The sequence below is a fragment of the Siniperca chuatsi genome, linkage group LG12 (assembly GCF_020085105.1).
Source record: "Siniperca chuatsi isolate FFG_IHB_CAS linkage group LG12, ASM2008510v1, whole genome shotgun sequence".
NCBI lineage: Eukaryota > Metazoa > Chordata > Actinopteri > Centrarchiformes > Sinipercidae > Siniperca > Siniperca chuatsi.
In genome coordinates this window covers 8,753,990-8,769,379 of record NC_058053.1, presented here as the reverse complement: position 1 = coordinate 8,769,379, position 15,390 = coordinate 8,753,990, and the positions used below count along the sequence as shown (strand labels likewise).

Below are 15,390 nucleotides of genomic sequence, written 5' to 3'. Positions count from 1 at the left end.
AACTCAAGTTCTACTCCAGTTGTTTTTTAAATGTCTTAGCAAGAAACCTGTCATATCACAAAACACCATAAAACACACAATTTAGAAGAACAATGAAGAATGACATGAATTCTTACTAAGAGAATTTCTCACTCTTTTCACAGAAATGAATCGACTCAGCAAGAAATTGTGTTCTCAGGACTTAACCCACTTGAACACTGAGCATATTTCCCATGTCAAAATTATGATCTCACAAGTTCTATTTAAAGGCATTGTCCAGCAACTCCTGAGATAAATATCTGATCCTTAGGTCACTAGATTGACCCCTTCATCAGCCAGCTAGTCTGCTGTTTGGTGTGGAGCTGCAGAGTTATATGATAATGATTTGGGTTTGTAACTTTGACTGATTTCATATCACATATATGTTTGAATTTTTCAGTAGTGTTTGGAGCATTTGTGCCCTTATTTTGATAGTGGATAGCAGTGCTGGGAAAGCTACATGGAAATTGTAGTGAGCTACAGAAAACAACAACGCTACCACCACCACGCTACTGAGAAATAATTAAATTAGTAACGCTGCTACTTGTAGCGCCGTTACTGCCAAGCATTGTTAGATAGTAAGGAGAAGACAGGAAACGATGGGAGAGGGAGGAGGGCCGACATGCAACAGAGCCGGACTCAAATCGGGAATGTTGCGATTACTTAAAACTATTTGTATTCCTTCTGATTGAATGTTTTGATAATCCAGTGAAAAGAGCATTGCAGTAATCGAATCTGTTCAAAATGAATGCACGAACCAGTTTCTCAGAATCGGTTTGTGATAGGAATCTTTTTACTTTTGATATATTTCTCAGGTGGTAGAATGATGATCTTGTAATATTTGATTTGTGATTTTCGATGTTAAGGTCAGCGTCCAGAATGATACCCAGGTTCCTGAAATGTTCAGTGGCTTTTAGGGTGCGTGAAAAAAGGTATGAAGTTATTTCCTGTCACTGTGTTTTTGGGGCCAACAAAAAAAGAATTTTAGTTTTGTTCATGTTTAGCTGTAATGCGTTTTTTCGCCATCCAATAATCTATGCCTGTAATTCATTTTATCAGGTTGTCAACTGAGCTAAGGTCATTGGGAGAAAGAGAGATATAGAACTGTGTGTCGTCTGCATATGAGTGATAACATATGTTATAATTCTTAATGATATTACTAAGTGGGATCATGTATAGATTAAAAAAGTAATGGGCCAAGGATTGACCATTGTGGGTCTCAAGAGAGATTTTGGATCTCTTGTGATTTAAAATTGTGAATGGACACAAAGAAACTCCTATATTTGAAGTAGGAGGAGAACCAGTTTAAAACAGAGCCTGATAATCTGATGGTGTCATGGAGCCTGTCAATTAAGATTTCATGATCTATGGTGTCGAAGGCAGCTGTGAGGTCCAGTAATACAGAACTGAGAGTTTCTTAGCATCTGTGTTTAATTTAAGGTCATAAATTACTTTAACTTGAGCTGTTTCGGTACTAAGGCCATGAGAATTTATGGGCTGGAAGTTACACGTTACAATTTTTGTCATACATTGTTTGAGGTGAAGATATTATAGATGAAATGTTATGAGAAGTTAAAGTACTATGTCTAATCTGAGAGACTTTCTCCTGAAGGAAAACTGCAAACTCATTGTTTGAGGAAGCAAATTCTGAGAGAAGTGATCTTGTGGGATTGATCTCTGTATCAATAGTGAGGAACAGGAAAGAAGTACTATTTTGACTATTGGTAATTAACCATGAAATGTAAGACTGTCTGGAACATTGTTTTACAAGTAGATTGCATTTTTATAAAATTCAAGATCAACCTGCAGATTGGTTTTTCGCCACCTGTGCTTAGCTCTCCGACAGATTCTTCTTCTACATCCTCACATTCTCAGAATTCCTCCAGGGTGATTTATGGGGCCTACATATCCATTTAATTTTCACTAGTGCAACTTGTACCAAAATTTGAGATAATGTAGCATAAAAAGTGTTTACCATGTCATCACAGGGAGACAAGGGGCCTGGGAATACCCTTGCATAAACATGTTAGCAGTGTTTTCATTAATGTGACACTTCTGAACAAATTTGGTAATTTTAGCTTGTTCACAGTTACAGCACAGGTTAAAAAAGATACAATAATGATCAGAGATTGCAATATCAAGCGCAGCTATTATGGTGACATCAGAACCTTTGGAAAGAAGAGTCAGTTCAATGTTTATGGATAATAGGCTTGATCCCACACTGTTTGTATGAAGAAGGTCATGCCTGAAAAGTTCACTCCTGTTCAGGAAGGTCAGGAGAAATTATTATGCCATTGTTTAACACGGATCCCTCCCGTATCTGGTGTAGAATAAAGATTCTCTACTGGAGCTCAGAGATCTCTTGACTGTGACGTTTGCAGTTTACACAGTCAGGTGACAACTAGACATGCCCTTGACAATTCTGACAATCCAGGCTGTTTTCTTCACATGGTTCAATGTAGACAATGTGAACCGCATAGCAGAAAAATGTAAGACTATTGGTTTTCTATTAACAAACAAAGCACAAATCACTAGTGGGAATCCAGTGACACAATTCAATGCAGTTAATATGCTACAGTAAATGTAGTCATTCAGTCAAATAATGTAAGCTGGCTGCTGTTTAACAGATGTCATTTTATACTCAGAGTGCAAAAATATCATGACAACATGACCAACAGTTAGGCCTATTAACAGTATCTGTGATATAATAAATCACAATTGTATATAAACAAATATAGTAACTCCAAACATTATTTCCCTGGGAACATAGCCCTTTGATTTCTTGCCTGTCCCATTCCTTTGAAAGCACTTTTTTAAATTTGAGTTTTGGACACAGAACTGTTGCAATAAAGGTTATATTGGCAAAAGGTAAAGAGCCTCTGGGCCTCTGAGCTCAAGAGTTAGCCATACCCACTGTTTAGGAGACTATTGTTCCCATAGTATGTAATTGATTCATATACAGTACCTTTTTAATGCAGAATTCAAAGTTCATCATGTTTGCATGAAGTATGACCAGAAGCTATATATCCAGCCTTCAGGCTAAAGAGAGGCATCAAAAACAGTTCGCCCAGTGGGTCTTCCTGACTTTTTTCTCCAGCCAAAGAAATGCATGATAGGTAAACAAGACTAACTTGCCTGTGGAGTTCTGTCACTGATACTGATACTTCTCATATAATCTAAAATTCTCAAAGAAAGCCCAGATTGTGTTTCTATGTTTTCCTCAATGATGATATTGGATTTGCTTTTTATCCAGGACTTTTAAGGTTTCTTTATACAAGGACTCTGGTGGTTTTACTGACTGTTTCTCCAGCCTGCCCCCAACATGTAATAAAGACACTCTCTTATTTGTCTAAAATTTGCCAAGTTGTAATGTATTTTTTTAACCATTTTTTTGGACAAGTTTGTTAAAATTAAGATTTTTATCCATTATGTCACTGGATGGTGCATTATTAACTTTAACACACTGCATCCTATTAGTTTCTACTGCTTGCTCAAACTCCGCCCTCCACTTAAACTCTGCTCACCCTGAGAGAATAATCCCTATGTTTGTCACCAGCAAATGCAGAGATAGCCATTTAGTTTCATTACAAAACAAAAATTCTAATGCAGTCATTGAAAAGAACAAATGGAGGCAAAAATTCACCTTTGCAAATTGCAAAAGACATATCTGCTTGAGTTGAGTTAAATGTTTCAGCTTGAGTGGAAAATTGGTGATAACCTATGTGGTATGCTTCCACTTCACCATGCACAGAGACAAGAGCAAAAATGAGAGGATCTCAACAAAATAAATATGTAGTTGTAATTGTATATGGTTCAACACTGGTAAGTAAATTAAATCTAATTCCAACAACTCATTATTTCAGCTTGATGGTGTTCCTCTTTTATAGTCTGCCGTCATGGGGTCGAGACCGCTGTGGATCTTTTTGACTTGAAGTGATACAAAAAAACAGTTTACAGCCATAGGATTCAATAACACTAAACAACTACGGAGCACTATGCACAATTTATTTGTTGGTTGCACTTGAAGAATACTCTATTCAAACACTCATTATGTCACTTGGTGAGTGACTCACTCCATATGATGAAAACTGGCTATCTTCCATTTTAATTTATTGTAAATTCATTTCTTTTATCTTATTTAGCTTAGAATAGCATTAGAAGGAGAGTTACTGCTTAAAAGGTTTCTTTCGGCACTGGTCCCCTTTTAAAAATGCGGTCATGGTCTTAGGCCTTGATCTGCTGTTAGCACCTGTGATTGGTTATATAAGGTTTTGTGTTGTTTTGTGTAATAAACTGATCTTAAATCTACATGGATTAAACTTAACTAAAGGACATATCAAGGCCTTATGGTGGCACTTGCAAGCACCTTTTTGTAAGACATGTACACAGTATATTTTCAGTGTATATCTGCTATGTATCATATTTAGCAGAGTTGGCTTTTGTTCCCTTTATTATATTTTTTCAAAAAGAGTAGGCAAACAACATTTATCCCTTGATAAAATGAGTCAGGCATTATCTGGGTAAAAACAAACATTGAGCAGGTAATTCTCTTCGCACTGCCTGTATCCAAACATAAAACCAACAAAGGACGAAATTTCCTGCACAGAATCCACATACACAGCTGCACTATTTTTACAGCTTTTCTGAAAAATGTTCAGGCAGACTAAAGCAGGTATCCCTTAGCCATCTTTATTTGTAAATTGCAAATAAAAAATCTAAAATAAAAGACATCATCATCAAATACTATTTTTCAGTGTTAGGCTGCCATTAGAATTACAGAGGCTGATTTTGAGTGACCTTGTGCTTTGCAAAGAGATATAAATGAAGTTACTTATTTAACTTTGAAATTCTGGTTTTGAATGCATCAGTGTCTGGTTTTTGTTTGTCTAAAATTATTTTAAATTAATTTCATAGCATAATAATCAAGCCTTTGAATCTCTGTTATGCTTTCCATAAAACTCATTACAATACCACAAAATTATAAATGATCTTACAAGCTGAATAAATATTTAAGAGCTGGTACTGGAAATAAACATCACCCATCCGACTTTTACCGTGCAACATGAATTGTTGATGACTAACAGTTTGCCAGACCATGCAATTGAAGAGAAAGAAGTTTAAGAGTCAACAATTACTGTATATGTATATGTGTCCAGGGTATACAGCCCTCCTCAACGCTGTGTTCCTCTGTTGTTCTTCTCTCCTTTTGTTTCCCAATTTTGGGTTCCAGTTTTTAAAGCATTTAAGAGATATGCATCTGGGTGAACTCAAAGCTGAGTTAGCCTAGTTTCCAATTGTGAATGATTGGCCAGTTGACATGTCATTTGTTGAGGGACCTGTGTATATATAATCAGAATATAATACTAGTAGGTATAGTGCTCAGTACTGAGAGGTAATAATTAGTTGTAATGATGGATGGTTAAGATGTTAGGAATGGCAGGAGCGTAACCACAGGGAGTCATGACATAGTTATAAGGTTAAAGGGTGGCGATATTCTATATTTTTTATAGTCAAAAACTCCAACACAAAGACCAATACCAACAATGAATTGATCCTTCTAACAATTAATGTTTGTGTAGCCAAAGTCTGATATAGCTCATTCTATGTTATTTATGTTTCTTCACTATGGTGAACATGGGTACTGTAGTATATTTTGAGTAAATCTCACACACACTGTCCTGAATACTCACTCGAGCAGCAAAATGTGTATTAATCTGCTGCTGAATATAGTCCCCAACAAATGCACTTACTCCCATGAGTAACTTTTGTTAAAAAACCACAGTGTCCAGATATTAAATTGCTGAGCCTTTAAAAAAATATACTATATATTTGTAAACTGTTTTTAAGATTTACATCTTTAGTAGTAACAAATAAGCTTGGGCTGAGTGTCACAGACAGGGTAGACAAGTCAGAAAGTATTGACAGATAAACCATAACATTGTTGGTTTGGTCTTTTCATGGAATTTGATAATAAGAAAAATATAGATTGTACAAATGCTTGCTTTTTTTTTTTTTTACTATACTGTCCATGAACTCCCAGATCTTGATCTTATAGATTTGCAGACATACAAGGTTATGTTATTCATTTTATCCATAGTTAAGATCCCCTAGGAAGTTGTTTTGGAAGTCTTCCAACAGTGTATTCACCAATGTTATTAATTCTATTCAGTTACTTTCTGCTATTGTGTTCCCAACCATGAATCCACCTACAAATAAAAAAACATCTGCGATCATTTTATTAAAAGCTTGTACTTAGTAACACAGCTGTGTCACACAATTTGTTGTGGATCATTCAAACTGAATGAAACTAACAAGCAACATCTGCCCAATTCGACATCTGCTTACATTTTAAGGGGCTAATGGTTCCATTCGATTCCACATTATATTAGTTTATTACACTATGCCTCAAAGTCAATGGGACACAAATGCTCAGATGGAGTGTCATTTCAGGTAATGGCACATGTACAACACCTACAGTTCTCCTCTCCTCTAGTGTCCTTGGTATCTGTTTACTCCTGGATCAGTATGGCATGACTGTGTTTAATAGCAGTATAATTAACAATATACGTATGCATAAGCAAATGTTGATTCATTTAATTCAGATATGTCATAAGAGGAGGAACTTTCAAGGACTATCACCCAGCTTTGTCATTATATTCTCAACATATTACTATGGATTTCAGTACAGCTGTCTAAAACTTAATTGTACTCACTCCTACAAGAGGCTAAATTTCTCTGGGTAAATTAAAATGACAGATAACTTCTTTTCATTGCAGAGTAGATTAATTCAAACTACATGCTATCTGTGAAACACCTTGGCTCACAGATCTTTTGCAGTGTCTGCTTAAATTAGGCTTTATGCATGACTTTGATGTCCTGATGTTATCTCTCTATTCTTTTGCATACTGTGCAGTGCACCTTAAATGAACTCTTGCTGTGAGTATAAAATATTGTTGTCTTTCTTGTTAGCTATGAGAGGTTCTTTGCTGCAAAAAAATTACTGATTTAGTTTTAATTTTATTCATATAGAAAGATTATTAATAGCCGATGAACCAGATATTGCGGATGTTGACTTTTTAACTGCCCCACTGGGGATGAATAAAGTTATTGTATTGAATACTGAATTGAAATTGGTTAATGCTTAAGCAACAGAAAATGGTATTTGACAGATGTAGCAACCCCCGGTGACAGGTGGTGTGGCTATTGACAGGCAGGCCAGAAAGAAAAGACACAGAATTACTGCTCCAGCTGTACACTTTCCTCGACTGTTCTTCTGAAATGATGCTGCAGATGCTGTAAGCTAGACACTGAATTACTAATGAACAGAGTCAATAGATTTTAGGATCCAATTCTCCCAGGAATAACCTGAGATTGTCCTCCTCAGGTATTGCATTCAAAGTTTGACAGTTGTTCCTGAGAACTGAAATTGTATTCATCAAGACCAATCTTTGCTCAATGAAAGTAATTTTATTTGTATTGCCTTTATGTTCTGTATGTGTGTGTTTTTGTGTTAGTTTGTTTTTCTTTTCTTTTTGTTTTAAAACCTTGTCCTGTATACACAAGGCTGAGAACAGGTTGAGATCCTTATCATATTTTTTTTTCTCACCAAGTATGACGACCCAACAATGGTTGGTAGAAGAATTCTTAACTTAAGTCATATTAACATTTTTGAACAAAGATATATACAGTTTATATTTATATATAACCTTTATTTAATCAGGTAATCTCATTAATGATATTATCAAGAAGATGATAACTAGTGTGAAGAAACATCTTCCTTCTTCTTCCCTCATTTTCCTTCTTTGGCACTATCCATGGTCCTGAAAAAAGAAAATCTATTACTGAGAAAACCTATTCCAGGGGAAATAAAAACTTTAGTGGCCTTTCACTTATTTTAACAGTTTAGAGTTTCAATTTTCAATTTCCGAAGAATTCTCACTCGATTTCAGGGAGAATGGGCCTTCTCTCAAAGCAGCGTAGGGTGGAAACAGCATTGATGCTGTTTCCCATCGCTGAGGCAGAGAATCAAGAGAGCAGGAGTCAGGCAGCAAGGTGGATATGTACTGATTGAGAGCAGAGACAGCTCATGATAGCTTATCAAAGGGTGAGATTCCTACCATCCAGCCACTCTGGGGAATGAGCTTCTTCCGCTGGGATTTCTCCCCAGAGAGGGCAACATTTTTTAATCTCACTTGGGTGGGATGAGAATGAGCCACCCCCTCCCTCTCATCTTCATTCCCCTCTAAATGAAGTGAAAGGCAGCCTAGCCGACATCACCACCATCTCAGAACACACTGAATACAACAGAACAGTGAATATGAATTTCTGTTCCTTTTCTCTGTTGCTGTATTATGAGAAAAACCTGAACTGTGACAGACAGAAGAAAGTGTGGAACTGTGTATAGTTAGGGGGTACAATACATGCATGTACAGAGAGTGACTGACACTGGGAACCATGGTACATTAGTTTCTGTTAACCATGACCACAACTGTTAATTGGCCATGCAATAAGCTGTACACACAACCTTATAAAATGCACACATCCAGCAGGCATTGGAAATTTCTGGCTCTTTAGCTGCTGGGTGCTTCACTATGTCCACCAGCTAGTCTACTGCACTGTGGAGATGGCGTGCAGTGGATTTAAAGTTATAATCCTTAATATTTTTATGAAATCAAAGCCTGTCTTATTATTATAGTATTTATGGTCCGCATTTTTTCACCAGTTTCAGCCATTTAATGTATTTACATTCTGAAATTACCTCTGTAGTGGTTTCCATTGTTAGTGACAGAGTCCACCATTCCCTTGTGGTCCTCAAATTGCCTACCTACACAAAAAGAATTCACAGGCCATGAGGCATTCATGTAGTCCAGTGCAATTTGATGTCATTGATAACATCTTTGTCACAGAGGGTAGCGCTAACATCAATCATTCATCAAAAATGCATCTACAAAATAAGACATGGTAATGTTTTGCATTTCTTGACAGCAGATCAGTTTTAAATATTGCCGGGAGTAATGAAATCAAGAAGGAGCAGCCACAGTGAGCTGTTAGACGAAGAGTTGCAGGCAACAGGCTGCACATCTCCAACTCCTCATCAAAGTAACCAACTGCATTTACTGTGCTCTGCTGTTGTTGAAATATATTATATTATATTGCAGTTGCTCATGACATGATAGAAAAATGCCAATTATTGACAGACTTGTTGTTTGTGTGGCTGCACTGTAAACAGACACACCAGTTGCTCTCCTGTTGAATTTCTGACAAAGTAGCTGCTCGAGGAGGGTTTGCTGCCGTATGAATTCTGGGACCTGTAGTATTAAGCTGCACTAGTTGTTACCACCAGTCTTTTTTTTTCGGGGTGTGGCTGGAAACAAAGCTGATGAGCAGTGAGAGCACAAGCTAGTGGCAAAATCAAAAACAATGAGCTGAAAGTTGCTGAAATGCTCCAAAGAGCTGAGTGGGAACTGGAGATTTGGGTGATAATTCTTTGTGGGTTCACCTTTCACCTTACACATAGACATTTGATTCATTATTAACTATTGACAAGTGCACCTTTAACCATACCTTAACAATAGGGGTGAGAAAATAAGAAACTGCTCATTTGAGTCATTTTTTAAGAGTAGAGTAATTTTAGCAGGCACTGACAACTATTTGAACTATTTTATTATTTAGGTATGAGGACTTTTTGTTATGACCAATGAATAAATATCCCTTTCAAGTGAAAATACCTTATCTTCACTCAAGAGGCTGGTTAAACTATGTACTTGACCAGTGACATCAACACATAACATTCCTCTGCCAGGCACTGTATGTGTGTAAAATCCATCCACTGGTGTGCAAAGCCTGTGTTCATTTATTCAGATTAAAGACATTTATGTCCTTGTCTCTTTAGAGCACAGGCAGTCTAAGGCCATTTTAAAGGAGCTATTGGCAAAAATGGAAAATGCTATTTATGAGTGTGTTTTCATTAGTGTATAATCACCTGAAAATAAGAGTTGTTGTGTTTTCATTACCTTAGAATAAGCTGTTCTTATCTACATAGGAAGCGGGTCCCTTTTCATGGAGGTTGCCATGTTGCACCGTCATGTTTCTACAGTAGCCCAGAAGGGACAAACCAAACACTGGCTCTAGATAGGGCTGTTCGCGTTTTTCGCAAGTTTCATGCTCACCATAGTTTCTCCTACACTCTTGGAAGGGGAGGGTGATGCGAGCGGTATTCAAATGTTTGCAAACTGCAGTTACGCCGCTAGATACCACTAAATCCGACATACTGGACATCTAAGAGATTGGTGGGAATAGTGCAAGACAAATCATGTTTATATCAGACTTTGCCTTCACAGTTTGTTTGTGGGATAAAGTCTTTGTTGATGTTGGTTTCTTCATGGGATTTTTTGATAATTATAAAAAGATGAATTACACCATCCTAATACTTAAAGTAATGACAGCTAATGAGTCCTGCGGGCATAGCATTTTGAGAAATTTGCACAGACCATATTAAAAAGCTGCAAAAATGTTGGTGTTAGAAAACTTACGTTCTTATTAAATGCCATCTAGCTCCCACCACTCATTCAGTGGTGCTGACATGTGCAATTTGAGCATTGCAGGGAATTGAGAGTTGCTGGTTTTCCTGATATGCCTTTGCTAATATCATAATTTTGTTAAAGTTTGAGTATATCTAGAAAAGGATAAAACTCTGCTAACAGTTATTATTCATACTCCCAGGTCACACTTGGTTTATTTTGTGTTCTGTGTTTTCATTTAAAAATGTTCTGCATGACATCTCAGGGGTATTGTGCCGGTGGAGATGTGATTCTGTATTCAGAAGATGATTTGCCTGAAGTACCTTTCCCTTGATTATTTGAACAAAAAAATATTATCATTCCACCATCAACATTCAAAAACAAAAAAGGTAAAAAGCTGAATAATTCCCATTCAACATTCAGACAAAAATAATAAACCCAAGCTAACCTTCCAGGGATATGCAACAAGGAGGTGGTGGTATTGGAGATGCTAAAGCTACTTTGACTACATTTGATGGTGGTTAATGGTGGAGATAGCACAGGGTTAATGACATTGTGGAGGTACTGCTATCGTTTAGTATTTAGATAAGGGAGCACAGACTTATAAATATTAATAAATATTATCCTCATGAAGACTTTGACCAAAGCATCTGTATCCTGATAATTATCCACAACTAAGTTATAAGAAGATGTTTTGGGCCTCTCCTATAATTGTAAAGACTGCAATGTGAAGGTGAGCACCACTTTTTTAAAAAGCAGCTTTGCATATAAAGAAATTGCAAACTATCACATGATGGTGAAATGCATTATGTTTCAGCACTCTCCAACCCTGTCAGCAATAATCAAGGGTGACCTCAGTATTAGTTTCAGCTCTGCCCTCAGTACTAAAACAAAATGTTAAACAAAAGAGTGATAGTAATGTGATACAGAACATCCAGAGACATCATTGATGGTACTAAATGGAGTGTTTGGCTCTGGCCCAATAATCACACTTGTGGTCTGTGGATTTTTTCCAGGTTCCTACTTGTGTTACAGATTTCCAGTAATTACCAACAGTGCTGAAGTGCCCATTAAGACTGCAAATGTGAGGTGTGGAGGATATTCATAAAACAATAGGACACACTTGGTTAATGAGGTCAACCCATACTTTGTGCAAAAACACAGCTCCTTGTCACTTGAGATGTTTTTTCTTTCCCTCAGAAGAGTGCAATCAAGTAGTAACAACCATACAGATTTGCAGTTACAGTCAAGCAAAAAAAAAACAAAAAAAAAAACATGGCATGGTAGGGGTGGGGTAGGGTAGGTGTAACAATACAGTCAGCTTACAATCTGGTTTGGATTCACGCAGAGTTCAAAGTTAATGATAGTTTTAACAAAGTTGGAATGAAAGCAAACTGTACAAAGTCCTTGTACCTAGGCCAACGGGTACACAGGTTCAACAAGACTGCTGAATTACTGCAGAACTGATGGTTTCTACAAGGACTCTGAGTATACTTTCTTAACAACAAGTTGAGAAACTAATTTTTGGCAGTGTGGACTACAGTAAAATAGCCATGACTATGCATTAACCAATTAGCCAATTAGTTTTCCCACGAGTATTCAACAGTTGACTAAAATCATGGACTGAAATCATCGGCCTTGCCACATACCTCACTGATCCTACCATCCGCTCGAGGCAATGGCTTTGCCTTTGCCTGTCTCTTGGCCCAATTCGGGCCAAAAGACTGCTCATCTAATGACCCTCTCTGTGTCTATGGACACTGCATGATAGTGAGCTTTACTCTGCTGGTGTTTGTTGAAACAATGCAACATATTCTTCCAGTTTGTGAATATATTAGAGATTACAGCAGGATTTCTTTTCTTTTTTCGACTTTTCTTTTTCTTCAGCCTGTCAAGCAGGCGCTGTTGTGAACATTGCAAAAATCAGGCACATCCTGTCTCAAAATGATGCCGAAAAACTAGTAAACTAAACATTTGTTACTTCTAGGCTGGATTATTGCAATTCGTTATCTTCAGGCTGCCCGAATAAGTCCCTTAAGACTCTCCACTTGATCCAGAATGCTGCGGCACGTGTACTGACAAGACCTAGGAAAAGAGAACATATTTCTCCAATATTAGCTTCTCTGCACTGGCTCTCCTGTAAAATCCAGAATAGAATTTAAAATCCTTCTCCTCACCTACAAAGCTCTTAATGGTCAGGCACCATCGTATCTTAAAGAGCTCATAATATCTTATTATCTGACTAGAACACTGCGCTCCCAGGATGCAGGGTTACTTGTGGTCTCCAAAAGTAGAATGGGAGCCACAGCCTTCAGTTATCAGGCTCCTCTCCTGTGGAATCAGATCCCAGTTTGGGTTCGGGAGGCAGACACCATCTCCACATGTAAGAGTAGGCCTTAGTTATGCTGCTATAGGCCTAGACTGCCGGGCGACTCCCCATGATGCACTGAGCTCCTCTCTCCTCCCCTCCCTCTCCACCTGTATGCATTTTTATCCCATTACTGCATGTTACTAACTCGACATCTTCTCTCTCCTGTTTTGTGCTCCCCCCCTCAACATTCTAGGTTGTGATATTATTTATGTACAGTACTGTATATACCACAGGAGAGACACCTTTGACATACTTACTGTTCCTTCCATATTAGGACATGACTTATATCACTCTAAAATATCAACATACATGTAAATCAATAAAAGCTCAAAGAACAGTTCAATTTCACAACAAATCAGTAAAAAAAAAGGCAAAGAAGCAGAAAAATAAGTTTGCTAAATTAAACTCAGACTCTCATGGTTAACCCCCAATGTCATTCAAAATGCCTCAATATTAAACGAATCACCTTTCCTTTAGGAAACAACTCAAGTCATTGTGTTGATTCATTCTGTATTACATTAATGAATTCAATGTGTGAATTCAAAATGTTTCTTTACACCAGAGTAAGTATAGTCACTAAGAGTTGAGGTCAAGTGATGTACCTCCTCGCCTAACAGCATTCATATTTTCCGAATTTCTTATATTCAATGGCCTTTCATTCAAGGGACATCTGATTAAATAACTCACATGCTCAGAAATACAAATTACAAAACCTTTGACCCTAATTCTTCTGTGGATAGATGTTTAAAAAGTATACAATTTTTAGTTTTTTCATCTACTGATAGACATCATCCCTGTACAGACAATGTACAAACTATTTGTGAACAAGCACATTCTTGCAGAACATGTCCCTGAGGTAATGACACTGTTCACACTATGATGGAAGGCTGATTGTTCCTGAAAACATATATTGCACATATAAGATAAAACTAGCAATGCACATTGTGTTATTAGAATAGTTGATGACTTAAATCTTCGACAATGTTGAGTGCACCTTAGCATTGTGATTATTGTGAGTGAAAATTATTTTTTATGGAGTTATGGGGTATTTGCAGTGATGCTAAAAGTCATCTTTAAAATCATGTCTCAGAGAAAGAGAGCCACAGTAACCCAGAGAAAGAACAAGAAACAGCTAAGACCATCACCAAGGTCTCAAAAGGTATTTTTTTCTATTCCTATCATAACTTTGTGTTCCTTGTAAATCAAGCATTTATTAACAGATAATAAAAGCAAAAACACATATTATGAAGTCTAACTCTAAATCTCTAAACTATAGAACCAAGTGGTGTGTATTTGTGTATGTGTGTGTGTGTGTGTGTGTGTGTGTGTGTGTGAGAGAGATCCAAGATGTCGGCTTGGGTCCAAAATGGCGGCTTTTGCCAAGGCCGCATGTCGTCAGACAAATAAAGTTAATTCAAAATGGGGTAAGGCCATGTATGTTAAAGAGTGTGAAAAGGGCCAAATTGAAATAGATGTCTGAACTGTGTAGGATAAACAGTGCCAGGTTAGAAAGTGGATAGTTAGTTGCATGCAAGACCCTGTGTCTGTGTGAACATCACTAACATCAACTTAGCATGTTAAATTAACCTAACAGTGAAAACACATCACAACAATAAAACTCAATGAACCAAATCAATACATATATATTCACAAAGTAACACAGTCCTGTGCTTAGCCAAGTACACTGTTAAGCTATGTGTAGCTATGTAATGCCCAATTATAGGTTCAGTGGTTACATTACCAGTCTGTAAAGGAAGAACACTTGCTTTGAACATGGTGCTGTTATCTTGCGGTTCCATTGGATGAGCCAGGCAGGGAGGAATTTTGCTTCTGATTGAAGAAAACCGTGCTGTGCAGTCCGTTGTGCAGATGGGGAACCTGGTAGCTCCGTCTGTGGTTCTCTTCAAAGTCAGTTCATAAAGTTCGCTGGCAGACTCCGTGAGGCAGCCGTTTTTGCTAAACTTTGTTGCAGAAATCTTACGCAGGCTCCTGCAGCTGTGGTAAGAGAGAGAGAGAGTTTGGTTCGGTGTTTCCGCTCTGAGCAGATTACATGGCGTCAACAGCTGTTGCTGAGCAGCAGTGCTGGAGACGAAGCAAGGAGGAAAGAGAGCTTCTTTACTCTTGGTTAGCCGCAAGCTAACCAGAAATCTTGAGACAAAGACTTATCCTTTTGTCTGTGGATCTGCACCAAGCAGACTACGACGAAGTTCAGTAAACCATAAGGTCCGGACGTAAAGAGATGAGCGGAGAAATAAGACAGAACAGTGGCCGCTGACCCCTTTTATTGACCTTGTGACATCACGGGTCACAGGTCAGACTGACCAATGGTGGCTGGAATGCTGCATTCAGTGGGTCTCATTGATTGTGGAATGTTGAGTGCAATGACTTGCAGGATTGTGGAACAAAAGAGCATGCGGTCTCCTAATAAAAGGAGAGTTAAAGTCCCACAAGTGAATTAATTAAATCATGGAGTGCCAGTGG

The 15,390-nt window shown here is 37.7% G+C and overlaps 1 long non-coding RNA gene across 1 annotated transcript; it reads right to left on the bottom strand.

Moving 5' to 3' along the window:
* Positions 1-6,877: 6,877 nt before the first annotated feature.
* On the bottom strand, positions 6,878-15,173 carry LOC122886052. The gene is made up of 3 exons (XR_006380244.1): positions 14,651-15,173; positions 8,777-8,842; positions 6,878-7,838 (listed from the first exon to the last, which is right to left on the bottom strand). It is a non-coding gene; the product is annotated as an uncharacterized LOC122886052 (long non-coding RNA).
* Positions 15,174-15,390: the final 217 nt, after the last annotated feature.